Raw genomic sequence first — 12,761 nt, forward strand, 5'->3', positions numbered from 1 at the left:
CCTTGGGTGGTAATCCCTTAGTTAATGGATCTGCCACCATTTTATCCGTTCTTATATGCTCAAATGACACTCTTTTGCTTCGTACCTCCTCTTTGACCGATAAGAACTTTAATTTCATATGTTTAGCACCCTTGGAGTATTTATCGTTCTTAGAGAAGAAGACAGGGGCCAGAATTGTCACAATAAATTCTCGGCGGCTTGGCAATACTATCGACAATCCCAAGTCCCGAGATAAAGTTTCGCAACCACAATGCATGAATAGTGGCCTCAAAGCATGCCACAAATTCGGCTTCCATAGTAGAAGTAGCAATGATGATGCTTCCCACTTTTCCATAATATATTGCCCCCTTCAAACTAAAAGGAACAAGTAGCCAAATGTTGATTTTCTACTATCAACACATCCGGCATAATCGAATCGAATAACCAATCACCTCAAGATGATCGGATCTCCTATAAGTAAGCATGAGCTCCTTAGTGCCTTGCAAGTACCTAAGGACCTTCTTTGCTGACTTTCCGGTGGTCCATCCGGGATGACTTTGGTACCGAGGCCCAACATTCCAACAAAGAAAAAGGCGATCCCAGTCGAGTACATGTCTGAACATAGTTCAAACTCCCAACCACAGATGCATAGGGAATTCTCTCCATTTCTTTTCGTTCCAGCTCATTACGGGGACATTGTATTTTACTAAATTTGTCCCCTTTCTGTATAGGAACTATCCCTGCAGAGCATTCATTCATTCTATATCTTTCTAAAACTTTGTCAATGTAAGCTTTCTGAGACAACCCTAACAATCCTTGTGATCTATCACGAAAAATTTCAATTCCGATCACATAGGATGCCTCACCCATATCTTTCATTTCAAAGTTTTTAGATAGATATTTCTTTACATCATGCAACATGCCTAGATCATTCGCAGCTAGCAAAATATCGTCAACATATAAGACTAAAATAACAAATCTGCTCCCACTGATCTTAATGTAGATACACCGATCAACGGTAATCTCTACAAATCCATATGACGTGATGGTATCATTAAACTTTAAATACCATTGTCTAGAAGCTTGTTTTAGTCCATATATCGACTTCCTCAGCCTACACACCTTATCTTCATTACCCGGGGATGTAAATCCCTCAGGTTGGTCCATATATACTTCTTCCTCAAGCTCACCATTTAGAAAAGCGGTCTTTACATCCATTTGGTGAAGCTCTAGATCATAATGAGCTACCAAAGCCGAGACAATTCTTAAAGAATCTTTCTTTGACACCGGAGAGAAAGTTTCTTTATAGTCAATGCCATCTTTCTGAGTAAAACCTTTGGCAACAAGTCGAGCCTTATACCTTTCAATGTTACCTTTAGAGTCCCTTTTAGTCTTATAGACCCATTTCGACCCAACGGCCTTAGAACCCTCAGGTAACACTACTAAGTCCCATACTTTGTTGTCATCCATAGATTTCATCTCCTCTTTCATGGCAATTAACCACTTTTCAGAATTATCACTTTCCATGGCCTTACAGAATGAGACGGTATCCTCACTAATGCTCAAGTCACATTCAACGTTATATGTCTCGTAGTCATCTGGGATGGCTGATCTTCTTTCTCTTATAGATCGCCTTAATTGTTCCTCTGGAACATTGACTACCCTTCTTCGCCTTACAGGTTGCCTTGACTGTTCACGTGACATATTATTCTCCCCTTGAATTGTGACTTGATCATCATTGTTATTGTCATTTTGTGGGTCTTGCACTTCATTTTGTTGTTGTCTCATTATGTCATTTGACTGTGACGACGCGATTGGTACAACAATTTCACGTGCAACTTCAGGAGAAGAAACTTCAACCTGAATTTCTTTAATGTCCACTTTTCGTGGTTCAATGCTCCCACTAGTTTGACCGTTCTCAATGAATCTAGCATTTCATGTCTCTACTATTCTCGTCATGCGTGATTAGGACAAGTAAAATCTATACCCCTTTGACTTTTCGGGATAGCCAATGAAATAACCCCGATTGTCCTAGGATCTAGCTTCTTTTCATTTGGGTTATACAACCTTACTTCAGCTGGACAACCCCAAACTCGAAGATGTCTTAAACTCGGTTTCCTTCCGTCCCACAGTTCATAAGGAGTCTTAGGAAGCGCTTTACTAGGAACCCGATTTAAAACATAGGTTCTTTGTCTTTAATGCATAAATCCATAGTGAAAGAGGTAAAGAACAATTACTTAACATGCTCCTAACCATTTCCATTAAAGTACGGTTCCGCCTTTCAAGAACACCGTTACTTTGAGGTGTAGGGCATTGTATATTGTGCACAAATACCCCTACTTTCAAGTAACTTTGCAAATGGACCAGGACATTGTCCATTTTCAGTAAACCTTCCATAAAACTCACCACCTCTATCCGATCTCACAATTTTCACTTTCTTTTCTAGCTGCCTTTCCACCTCATTTATGAATATCTCAAGGACATCCACAGAATGAGCCTTTTCATGCAACAAATAAGTGAAACCATACCGCGAGAAATCATCTATAAAAGTGATAAAGTACTTTTCACCACTCCAAGATGGAGTGTCAAAAGGTCCACAAATGTCGGTGTGTATAATTTCTAAAAAGCGAGAGCTTCTTGTAGTGATTTCTTTCTTGTATGTTTAGTCCGCTTACCTTTAATGCAGTCTACACACACATCTAAGTCACTAAAATCCAATTGAGGTAGAATTTCATCTTTTACCAACCTCGTTAACCTTTCTTTGGATATGTGACCTAGCCTTTGATGCCACAAGTAAGCTGATTTTTCATTCGATGCACTACGTTTAATACCTTGACACTCAACATAAAATAGGGAATCGGAAAATTTAACATCAAGATTGAACCTATAAAGTGAATCAATCAAAGTACCACTACCATAAAAGTATTCATTACGGTACATAGAAAATACACCATGTCCAAACTTAAAGTTAAAACCTAAATTATACAATTTACTTAATGATACAAGATTTCTAGCACAATCGGGTACATAGAGACAATCTGTAAGATCTATATGACAACCAGTGTCTAAGATTAATCTGTAAGTCCCAATGCCCTCAATGCGTGCTTTCATCCTATTTCCCATGGATACAAACTGCTGACTCCTCTTATGGGTGGATCATACGATATCCCCTGTTTAATGTGAGAAATATGAGTAGTTGCACACGAGAATCTAACCACCAAGTATTACTAGGTACTTCTATAAGATTTGATTCAAAGCAAACAAAACTATAATGTTTACCTTTCTTTTCGAACCATGCCTTCCTTTTAGGACAATCCTTCTTGAAGTGTCCCGTTTTCTTGCAAAAGTGACACTTCTTTTCTTTCTGGATCGCACTTTCAGGTCCCTTAAAGAAAGACTTTCCCTTCTTACCATTCTTACCCTTCTTACTCGGTTTAGCCTTTGATGTGGCTAAAGTCGTATTACCAAATCAAAGTAAAACTATCTCAGGACTAACAAGAATAGCTAGCGATAAGACAGGTATCGAATCCACAGGGAGGCGGTAAAAGCTAGTCTAAGAGTATTTAAACTGTCTAGAAGTAACCAATTTCGGGGGGTTTTGTTTTGAGTTGATTCTAACAAACTAATTGCAATAAATAAAGGATGAACAACGATATTATTAAAAGTCTAGGAATTAGGTTCACTAGGTCAATCAGTCGGGGATTATCAATCAATTACTAAATCTATCAAGTTGTTTAAGGTCATAAGATCGGTCGACTCCATTATGCCCTTTAGATCGATTCTAACATGCGGTCGCTATGATTAGATACTTTCTATTTGATTATCGCAGCCTATATCAATTCTAACCCGGTCGGCGATAGGATCGATTCGCTACACTAATTAATAACTCAGGCCTCAAGTGATTAACTAGAAGAATTACAACAATCAAACAACAACTTTAATGATATATCAATAGCAACTAATTGATTTTCCCTTCTTAATTAACCTAGATCCCCTTCATCCTAGATGAGGGGATTAGCTACTCATGATCATAATAACAACAACAAACATGATTAAAGATGAAAACATAATTGCAAGATGAAAACAATAATTGAAGAACATAAACAATGATTTAATTCAAGAGGAAAGATTAGTACCATACAAAAGGAAGATTATGGTTCTTAAGAGAGTTTTCCAGCAATACTTAGCAAAATATCACGTAATCCAACAATAAAACACGAGTTTCTAATTTATAATAAAAGATAAGTGTTTTAGGAAATTCCGGAAAAAAGCCCGTCAGAGAGGATCCTCGATCGAGTCGCAGGTGACTCGATCGAGGACAGCTGCTCGATCGAGTCAGCAGTGACTCGATCGAGGAACTTGCTTCACAGGTTCCTCCTTCTCTTCTTTGAATTCTAGTCTTCATGATTCCTCGTTTCCCGTGCCATGCTTCGTGTATTCTACCGTGCCGTCTCCGCTCTGCTAATCAGCTTGATAAAACTCATATTGAGTCATTTCTGCATCAAAACACAAAATAGCGGCAGTATCGACAATTCATTGAAATAAAGCATATAAATGATATAATAGGCATGAAACGGTATGAAATACGATGTAAAGGGAGCTATAAAAGTATATATGAAAGTGATACATCAAACTCCCCCAAACCAAACCTTTGCTTGTCCTCAAGCAAAGCAATCAGACCAAAACAAAGGACAACAAACATATGGTGAATGAATAACTCAGAGCAAATGTCTAGGCACATACAAGACTCAGCTGTCCATATCTATAACAAAGTAATGACCGAAGTTGTGCTAATAAAACAAATTCAAAAGCACGGGTAATAGACTCACGCAGCTCTTACTCAAGATGTGACATGATACCGAGACTCAACCAAACACTTTTCAACCTTGCAAGACCATTTTGTCGGATTCTCGCGGTTTCACTCATGCACTCATAATGGGTGATTTATGTAAGATAGAAAGAAATAAGACACTCACTCAACTTATGAGATATGCATGCAATCTAATGTGATAAGAGATTCTCCAGCTAATACGCATTCACGAAACAGACCAAGTACATGTATCAAGGACAGAATGGTGGTAAAGTGGCATGGGTATAGAAGTGGCTTGTGCCAAAGCACGTATGGATATGTGGGGCTCAGACGGTAGTCGCAGCTCTAGACCAATAGCCAAAACTAATAAGTAATAAATCAAACATCCACTGGAGAAATAATCTCAACTTTGACAACATATGAGAGAAATGTAAAGGCTCTCCAAATGTGCATTAGACTCCAGTAATTACCACACACGACCTCCTAACATAAATCAATGAAGCAAACATTATTCATCTTTTTTTTCTCTTTTTTTTCTTTTTTTTTTCTTTTTTTTTTCGAAGCTTTTTTTTTTCTTTTTCTTCTGAACTCCTTTTTTTTTTCGAAGCTCTTTTTTTTTTTCTTTTTCTTCTTTTTTTTCTTTTCTTTTGCTTCACAATACTTCTTTTTCAACATAAGAGGTCACACAATCGTTACAAAAAGACAGCTACTACCCACATGACAATAAAAGTCCCAACCCAACCAAAGTAGCTATAACAATAAGGCTCAAACAAGTGCGACTGTCCCGAAAAGGGTAGGCAAATTCTAGAATGTAGCTAAGAAATAGGATATACAATGGCTACATGGTTCAAACGGGCTAACAAAACTGGGTGATGTAAGGCTTATTTGAACGATAAGAATCGCCTATCCACATGCACTTAATCAAATGAACGCGCAAAAGCTAAGAAACTAATGTCACACTTATGCAGTTTGATATTACATATACCACAAGGAGACCACACTCATTAGCCTAAATAACAATGAGACCGGTTTATTAATGTTCCCGGGCTAGGAAGCTCTAAAGACCTCAGAAATTTAAGTAGTTTACCAACAAAATAAAGTCAAGTCTACTCGGCATAAGGCATATTGTGACGGTCAAGACTTGAGTAAAGAGCTTTGTTCATCATAGCTAACAGGTCAAAACAATGTACATGAACAACTAAATGAGACTCAAATGCAAAGACAAAGCAAATTATCATCATTGCTATACAATTCACCAAGACTCGACTCAAAATAAACAAAAATAAATAAAAGACATGTTTTTGGATTTTATAATTTTCAATTTTTTTTTGATTTTTTGATTTTTTTCACACAACAATAAATAAAAGCTAAGCACACAACAGAAATAAACACACTCCCCCAAACCTAAATGTCACAGTGTCCTCATTGTGACGCCTACAGCATAGCAGTCACACAGAAATCCAGCAACCTATCGGACACAACTAACAAAGGGAAGAGGGGAAAAAGGAAATGCAATAAAAATAAAAAGAAAGATAATACCAGCTGTAATGCAGTAGCCTCCCCCAAACCAGCTGGAAAAAAAAAGAGGGATGTAGTGACCAGCTGTCACTACTGGGCTCCAGAACCATCATCAAAACCATCAATATCAGCATATAAGGACATAAGCTCAGGATCGAACGGCGGCTGCGTACGGCCTCTACCACGAGTGGGTCTCGAACACGGCTGCGACCACGAGTGCCTCCCGATGCAGCGGTGGAAGTAGAAGCGACAAAGCGGCCGAACGGGCCTCTCGGGAACAAGGGATGCGGTGTCCTCCCGAAAAGCAGTAAGTAGGCCGAGAGGGGCGGACTGGAGTGTAGAAGGGACGGCCTAATGTACCAAACTCGGTGCTAAACTGTCCAAACTCGAGGAGTCACTCCGTAAAGATGAAACACACTGTCGTCACCGGGAGTAGTGTAGTAAGAAGGTGACACACCGCCATCTGTCCCCAGAAGCTAAAGTCATAGCCTCCATCTGTTCCCACATCCTCCTCTCTGTCAAAGCGGTGTTGATGCCCGTATGCATCCTCACTTCCCGTTCAACGACGGGATCAAAATGGTAACCTGGAGCATAGCCACGAAGTAGGATAGGTGAAGGAGGTGGAGGAGGAGCGGGTGGTAGGAAACGACAAATGGGTAGTAGGTGCACGACGTCTCCGGCGCCCCGTGGTGGTAGTAGTACTAGACCCGGGAAAAGTAATCAAAAGATCCTCGGGAATCGATAAGTAACAGGTGGTGGGCGCACCACAGCCCGTACTCTCCTCGAGGGGGTCAACAAAGCAGTAAACAAACGGGCGCAAGGAAGAAGCATGTATGACTCACCGCGGACCCTCCAGTAATGGTCCTTCCCATTCTTAATATCAATATAGGAAATGTCATAGCGAAGGTGGTCATCATCAACAAGTGGCTCATAGTCAGCCATGGGCTCATATGGGTCATCACCCTCAAAGTCACAAACAGCCCTAGCAATCTTGGTGACAAGAGCACCACGATCAAGGTTCCCGCACCGCCCAATCGCCCTATCAAATCCGAGCGAGACAAGAGCAGGGGGAGAGAATTGGAATGTCTCCTCCCTAAAAGGATTCAGGTAACTAGCAAGTATTAAGACCTCAATAGTGGAGGTCTTGCTCTTATCAGCCCGACCAAACAGCAAATAACTCAAATACCTCAAAAACATACGAAGGCAAACGTGTTGGACATCTAACAAAGCCATGGCACTAACGTCCGCATCCATATAACCAGTAAACAATGGAAAATAACGAACGGCAGACAACCCACCAACACCATACAAGTCCCCTTCAGTATGCTTATCCAACTCCAAGATTTCAGAAATACGGCCAAAGGTTAAAGACCGTTCAACATTAAGCAAACGAAATCTGATTAGGTGATCACTGGGGAAATAAGTATAAGAGCTCAGAAATTCAAGAGTTAGGGCAGGGTAAGATAACTCGTGGAGCGTGAAAAGACCCTGCAACCCGATTTCATTAAACATGCCAAACATAATGTCGTCTATCTTCAAAGTGCGCAAAATTTCCCTATCAACACATCGAGTGGCACTCATAGACTTGGATAACAGATACACAAACATGTCCTTCTGCACTTTGTCACGAAATTCGATAAACGGATAATCGTCTAAGGGAGACAAATCATCCTCTGAAGACACAACCTCCTCAGGAATTACTTCGGGTTGTTGAACCGGTGCTCTCCTTTCTCGAGTACGCTTATTTCCTTGCCTGGAAGTCGACATTATCTACATAAGAACAAGTAGAAAATTAAACTCCAACAATGTCACAAAAACAGTCCCGGTTTTGGCACTTATGGGTCCGAAAAATCAATTTTTAAGACTCCAAATGACAATGAAAGCATCCAAAAACTTAGGGGAACATGAGTATATATCAAATATTGAAGATTCCAAGCAATAGAATACAATTCTAACCAATTTAATGCAAAATTTCTACCCGGATTTTGAAGAACCCTAATTCCCAAATTAGCAAATTAGGCATGAATTTCAACAAGTAAGGGGCTAGAAAGTAAGGAAATAACAATTGTATACTAGCAAGGGAAGATTTAATACAATAAACTCAAGATTTAAGCATGAAAAATCAGAATTTTCGAGACAAGTGAAGACCAAAACGTGACTTACCTTGGTAGTTTAAGCAATAGAATGGAGAAAATAAGCACAAGAGAATGATTCAATCAAGTAATAAGCAAGAAAGCACAAAGTTTAAATGAGTTTTGATGATGATTGATGAAGAATCAAGAGAGAAAGAGTGATAGAGGAGGAAGTATGCAGGAATTGGTCTCAAATAGAAGAAGGAAAGTGAAAGAAAGTAGAGTAATTAGAGCATAAAACCGGCTGAAGAAAAACGCGGAACCCGGTCTGTTTTGGATCCTCGATCGAGTCGCATGTGACTCGGTCGAGGAACCAATTTAAGGAATACCCAACTCTCGTTTTAAACTTTTCTAAATTCAGCACAGGTTCCTCGATCGAGTCGCAAGTGACTCGATCGAGTCGATAGGTTCCTCGATCGAGTCGCCATTGACTCGATCGAGGAAGTAGGTCCAGGCTCCTTTCTTCGTCATTTGTTACTCATAACTTCAAATCCCGTCAAAATTCCTGCAAAAGACACTTGAAAGCATATCAAGTACCCTCTCCTCGCCTCTCAAAGTTCAAAGAAACATAAAAAACAAAAGCAATACGTGAATTTAAATCCTAATTACAAACTAATGATTTACAAAATCCGAGCTGCCTCTCGGTAGCGTTTTTTTTTGGTCCCCACGACCGTAATTCTTCATCGATAAGAAGAATCAATGGGGAAGAGGTCAAGAGCCTCTATTACCCCCACGAAAGCACCTTCATAATAAGTCTTCAAGCGTTGCCCATTCACTTTGAAGGTCTTTCCTGTGTCAGAATGCAGTGTAACTGACCCAAATTTGTTCACATCGAATGAGTGAACGGTCCAGACCATCTACTCTTCAATTTACCTGGAAACAAGCGCAAACGAGAGTTAAACAAGAGAACTTTCTCACCAACATGAAATTCTCTTTGCAAGATATGCTTGTCATGCCACTTCTTCGTTCGCTCCTTGTAAACTTGAGCACTATCATAGGCATGCAGTCGAAATTCGTCTAGCTCATTCAACTGCATCAGTCGTTTCTCACCCGCCAGTGAGGGATCCATATTCAGCTCCTTGATGGCCCACATAGCCCTATACTTAAGCTCCACCGGTAAATGACAGGACTTGCCATAGACAAGTCGGTAAGGTGAGGTGCCAATCGGCGTTTTGAAGGCAGTACGGTAAACCCACAAAGTATCATCGAGCTTCCGACTCCAATCCTTTCTATTCTTGCTTACCACCTTTTCCAAGATCTGCATTTTTCACTCTCTGTTGGAAACTTCTACTTGTCCACCTTGGTTTGAGGATGATAAGCCAGTCCTCTTCGGTGCGTAACGCCATACTTCTTCATGAGGGAATTGAGATGACGCTCATTGAAGTGCATGCCTCCATCACTAATCACTGCGCGAGGCACTCCAAACCGTGGAAAGATAGTCTTCTGAAACAACTTAACAACAGATTTAGCATCACAAGTGGGGGTGGCAATTGCCTCCACCCATTTAGAAACATAATCTACAGCTACTAATATGTATTGGTTCCCAAAAGATGTAGGGAACGGCCCTTGGTAATCAATGCCCCAAACATCAAAAATCTCTACTTCGGAGATTCCAGTCTGAGGCATCTCATGCCTTTGCGAGATATTGCCAGTTCTTTGACCAGCATCACAAGAACGGACAAAGTTAGTAGCATCCTTAAGGATAGTAGGCCAATAAAAACCCGATTGCATTACCTTAGCAAATGTCTTAGAAGGACCATGATGACCACCATATGAAGAAGAGTGACAATGAGAAAGGATGGCACGTACCTCACCCTCTGGGATACATCGTCTGTATATGCCATCAGCACACTCTCGGAACAGATAGGGATCATCCCAGAAGTACCTCTTCACATCATGCATGAACCTCTTCTTCTGCTGATAAGATAAGTCAAGAGGAAGCGTTCCTCCTACCAAATAATTGGCATAATCTGCAAACCATGGAGTATTTGCAGCTACAGCTAGAAGATGTGTTAGGTTCATATACCTATTATTAGACTCCTCTAATAATGAACTAATTAACTTGTTAATTATTTGTTCTTTAGATCTAGTGCATGCATAACAAAATGAAAGATTTATAAGAAAACAATGTCCCTTACATTGTAAATTTCGGTTTATGGGCACAAGTAAGGTCTCCTACCTTCACTTGCTCTTGAGCTATGATGAGTAATAGGATGATCCTCCAAAGACTTCAAGTATAGAAGTCACTCCTCTTGATTGCACCCAAGATTATTCCTTATCCCCACTAAATAATATTTGCTAGATATTTGTTTAGTAGTTTACCTTAAAATTGATTACTAATACTCATATGTTACACTAATAATATTAGTAATATTTATGAACAAATTGAATCAAACTTCACAAGTTTTTGGAGGAAAAACTATGAACAAGAGAGAGGTTTTGTTGCATGTTGCATAAGCATCTTTTTTTAAGAGAATTTGAGAGAGAAAATAATAACAAAAGTGTTGTTGTATCATTAAGTGGACCGGCCACTTTGCTCTTAATAAGAGCAATTTATCTTCTCAAAAAACCTTTTGCAAATGCTTTATGGGTAGTGTAATTTTTGGTAGGTGCAACATTACAAGTGTTGCTTGTGTCATATACTTTTATGACAAATTAAAAGACTTAGGACAAGTGTCCTATAACCTCCCAAAAAATCGGTGCCTTAGCACTTATTATGGTCCATTTTTGTCTTATAATATTTGTCCCACAAATGCTTATAAGTCACATGTTTAATTATCTTACATAATTAAATATTAATTTGATCATATAACAATTATGACACGAATTAATAAACATATATTCACTCAACTTATTGAGTAATATTTTATCATTATATCAACATATAATGGGTCTCATAATAGCTAGTTAGTTAAATTTACAACCTCTTGTAAATGTAAATAACTAATTACCTCTACCTCGAAACATTTATAAAACCTCAACATAATTTAGTGAATTAACATATTAATCCACTAAATATGATCTTATTTAATCACATTAACATAAGATACATATTTCCTCTCATTAAAAATAAATTGTTCATTTTTAAGGAATTAATCAACTTGTATCAACATACAATTAATTAACTTTATAGATAAGGACATCATCCTTTAGGTGTGACCTTAAGGGATCAACTGACCACCACCGTCCCACGACAGTAACGTCAAACTCTAGCAAGCCAATCGTTACCGATTAATGTTGATCAGTTGACTATATAATTGAATCATCCCTTACGTATTCTTTATATGAGATTTAATAATGATATTTAAATCATGTGATCGCACTATTGTTGAGGACACATTTCCCAACAATCTCCCACTTGTCCTCGACAAGTGTGCGTCACCAATTCTCTTGTCCTATTACAATCTCCCACTCAATGCAAGGTGTCTTGCAGGTCGTACTTACATTTGATCATATCTTGAGTGGTTTTCTCGATCCGGAGATTAGCGTCTGACCGGAATTATCTATCATAGATACCTTCCGAGCGTGGCCACGCATTTCCAGTTAACTACTCCTCGAGTGGCCTTGAGATTTCAAACAACCCTGACAAGGGGTGGACAATTCCTATCGCCCTATTCCCTTCGTTCAGCCACAGTCCATCATAACCCAAAATATACCCAGTTTGACCTCATTTACGAAATCGTAGAGTATAAATCAAAGCTAATCAGAAGTTGTGCCAACTTGGGCGAATAGTCTCTAGTCAAAAGAATTGACTCATAAGAATACTATAGTAGCTCTTGCCACGACCAGGCTTTATGAATTACGAGAACTCTATAAGCGGTCATCGCTTCGACGATTGTCCCATACGATGCGCCTATGTGATCGACTAGTCATCCCATATGACTCTATGGCACTTGAACTTGCCATCAATCGCATCACACTCTAGTCACTTCGAGACGTCACCTCATATAAGTAACTAGGGGCGAATACCATGTCAATCCAGTTCACTTTAATGGGGTTCAATTTGTCTCTACAACCCATTCGGATACGACAAGGTAGCGGGTGAGTTTAATAAAACTCAAACGATAAATGTGATTATCACATATGAATAGTCAATACACTATTACTACTTCATATTCTATAATCTATAGTGTATTATAACACTAATTAGAATGCAATACAAGCTTGGCAAGTGGATATACCCGATATCCATATATTCCAACTTTATAAATTGTTATTTCCTTCCATTCAATGTTATCTCTAATGACATGAATATTATCCAAGTATAGGTCTAGACATCTTACTAGACATGGGCTCTTTAACTTGAAAGATGCTCCCACTGT

Source organism: Silene latifolia, chromosome 11 (assembly GCF_048544455.1).
Source record: "Silene latifolia isolate original U9 population chromosome 11, ASM4854445v1, whole genome shotgun sequence".
In the NCBI taxonomy this organism is placed as follows: Eukaryota; Viridiplantae; Streptophyta; class Magnoliopsida; order Caryophyllales; family Caryophyllaceae; genus Silene; species Silene latifolia.